Source organism: Haemaphysalis longicornis, unplaced genomic scaffold (genome assembly GCF_048455015.1).
Source record: "Haemaphysalis longicornis isolate Haplotype H1 unplaced genomic scaffold, Haemaphysalis longicornis Haplotype H1 scaffold_6, whole genome shotgun sequence".
Classification (NCBI taxonomy): domain Eukaryota; kingdom Metazoa; phylum Arthropoda; class Arachnida; order Ixodida; family Ixodidae; genus Haemaphysalis; species Haemaphysalis longicornis.
This window is the reverse complement of record NW_027526407.1, coordinates 114,205,448-114,208,336: the sequence shown is the minus strand read 5'-3', so window position 1 is coordinate 114,208,336 and position 2,889 is coordinate 114,205,448. Positions and strand designations below refer to the sequence as shown.

The following is a 2,889-nucleotide window of genomic DNA, read 5'->3' as shown; positions in this document are numbered from 1 at the left end:
CAACAAGAAGCCCACATTAAACATATTTGAATTATTTCAAGGTAAACTACACCAAATAAAACGCCTCTCAAACGCTTTTATTATGCATAAACTTCGGCAGTTTGGGAGACAGTATTGTACACAGGCCGAAAAGACAACATGGCGTCAAAAACCTTGTGCACGGCCATCGCATCGTTCAGTTTCCTTACGGAAAAGCCTGCCTGTTTTTGAGCTTCGAGCGCCGCCCCTGAAGTTTATTAATTAAAAAGCAAGTGTGTCATCTATGGCGTTCCACAACGTACAGGCTGCTATGACGGCGCATAATCAAGACTTCATATTGTAGGATACTAGTTTGGAGGAAGAATCGCAGACTACGAGAACAAGAATCCTGGGAGCGCGTTAGATGTTCGCTCGTAAACGACGACAAAGAGAACACTGGGTGCTCGGTTGGGCCAGCCGTTTGCTGCGACACTAGCTCGCATCGCTTCACCAATAGGAAATACGTCTACATCGCCACACAACGTCTCTGCGTCACCTTGTAACATTCTTGGTGTAGGTTGCTGGCTTGGTGTCAAAACCTTATCCCCTACCGCTCACCACGGAGCTTCGTAGTGGGCGCACCCTTGTTTGTCATCCTGTCTCATCCCCGGGAACCTGGCCTCTTCACCGGGACAGACGACGTTGATGTGGGCGACTGACTCAGTCTCTTCGAGCATGTCAGCGCTCACAACAATTGGGATCCCACCGCCATGCTGGCGAATGTCATCTTTTACCCTAAAGAGGAAAGCCCTGCACGCAAATGGTTCAAGACGAACGAGACCGCGTTGACAAGCTGGGACGTGTTCAAAACGAAACTGGGAGACTTCTTCGGAAAGCCACTTGGTCGCCTCCTTGCTTTGGACTAACGAAAAGGACCTACTGAAACTTGACATCTTTAGTAGAAACAGTTTAACTTATTCAATTAAAACGTGCGGCCTAGACGACTCCGAATTCGCGTTTTCCTCATCAAACTCCTCGAACTAGTGCGTAGTATTGTTCACATATGAGACCAGCAGCATATAAAAATATACATGGAGGGTAGACAAGACAATTATAAGACGACCAGCGAAACTGGAAGAACCGACTGCGCAGTAGCGTTTTTCTGCAGGAAAGACCGTGAACTGAAACAATGGCGAGCAAAACATCAAAGCTTGAAGGCTCACGACACTAGAAGAACAATCACACTAAAAAAAAAAAGTGCGTCGGCCGGGAATCGAACCCGGGTCAACTGCTTGGAAGGCAGCTATGCTAACCACTATACCACCGACGCCGACAGGAACGAGGAAGGCTACCTCGCATCTTGAAGCGTTTATTCAGGGCAAGGAATCTGTTTTCGGCGGTGGCGGAGAAGAGAAGAGGAGAATATAGGTCACTGGACTGAGGCCGGTCCAGTGGGCGCAAAATTGAAACCGTGCCTTAGTCCGGAGGACAGTTGGCTTGGGAATTAATACAGGCTGCTTTCGCAGCATGGAGTAAATGACGTATTTGTCTATTGAGGTTGTTGCCATTACAAAGAAGGCAACTTTACTTAGGATATTTACGGGTAAATGTTGCGGGCAATGAATTTAATTGATCGCCTTGATCCAGGCAGACAGAAGCGGTGCAGAGACACCCCACAGCAACAAGTGCAACACCGGAAATAAATAAATAAATAATATAATAATAAACAAATAATAATAATTGCTAGGTTAATATTAGCATGTCTTTATGTTGCTTTGTACACGCGCATTTAAACGTGGAGAGTGTTTAAGATATTTTAAGGTGATGTAGCGAGTAGAAAGTTTCACTGCTTGTTTGCTTTGCTGCGGAAGAAGTAGAGACTTCAGCAATTTCCAGGAAATGTTTTTAATGTTTGTATTCGCCCGCACTTTTAGATTTCCGTATCACTTCGCCATCCGACTGTTTCTTTGTCTTTGCATGTAGAACTGTTTCATACCAATTACAGAAAGTTTCTCGCTTCACCCGGTATACTCCTTAAGAATGTGCTGATAACGTTACCAGTAATTCAACGCGGCTACAGGCACAGCATGCGCCGTTACGGCACTAGGATGTTCTTGGAATGTTCTTAGCCTCAAGCTAACACCGAACAAAACAGACGATTCAAAGGTTTTACAACCACGTTTCTGCGCAGTTACAAGGTTAATTTTTATTGAAAGCTGGCGGTGCTATGGCTCAAAGGTGACAATTCGGCTAATTGCCCCAGAAGATTAGTCGCTATATATAGTGTCTGAGCCCAAAATTGTTGTGTGCCGTACCACATCTTTTGTGTGAAGCATGCCACTATTGAAGCCAAACCATTTCAGCAACGAGCCAGTGTGGCAGTGCAGTGGGCTAAGAAAAAACTTATCTCAAGTTAAAAGGTGGTAATCTGGGCAAGTTGGTGAGCTGGCGCCTGGCAACAGGACGAAAAAAAGAAACTGACGAAGCGAGCACGACGGACGCTGACACTAAGCCAGTTTGCTTTAACGTTGGCTTTAGCAGAAACAAGAAAAGTAACACATAAACAACTCTAGCCAAGGTACTCTTGTCCGTTTTAGGATGAGGAGGTTTTTAAAGAACGGGAGACGAGAGTGTGTGGGCTATGGTAGTGGTCAACCTCATAAAACTGTCGTAAAATCTTGAAATGACTCAACATAGCAATTTTATGCGCGTGATGGACACTGCGCGTAGGTCACGTGTGGTTATTGTCTTATGTTTCTTGGTTCTATGTTAACAGCACTAGAAAACGAAACAGTTTAAATTGACTATCTTACTCGAGGCCACGATGGAGCTAGCCTAAGGTGCAGGATAATATACGCAAAGAGACATCAGAATGCGCACAGTGCACACGCAGCCGCGTTGAAGCCCGTCATACGCATATTGGGGCGGAAT

At 45.4% G+C, this 2,889-nt stretch overlaps 1 non-coding gene across 1 annotated transcript; it reads right to left on the bottom strand.

Moving 5' to 3' along the window:
• Positions 1-1,216: 1,216 nt before the first annotated feature.
• Trnag-ucc (transfer RNA glycine (anticodon UCC)) lies at positions 1,217-1,288 on the bottom strand. The gene has a single exon. It is a non-coding gene; the product is annotated as a tRNA-Gly (tRNA).
• Positions 1,289-2,889: the final 1,601 nt, after the last annotated feature.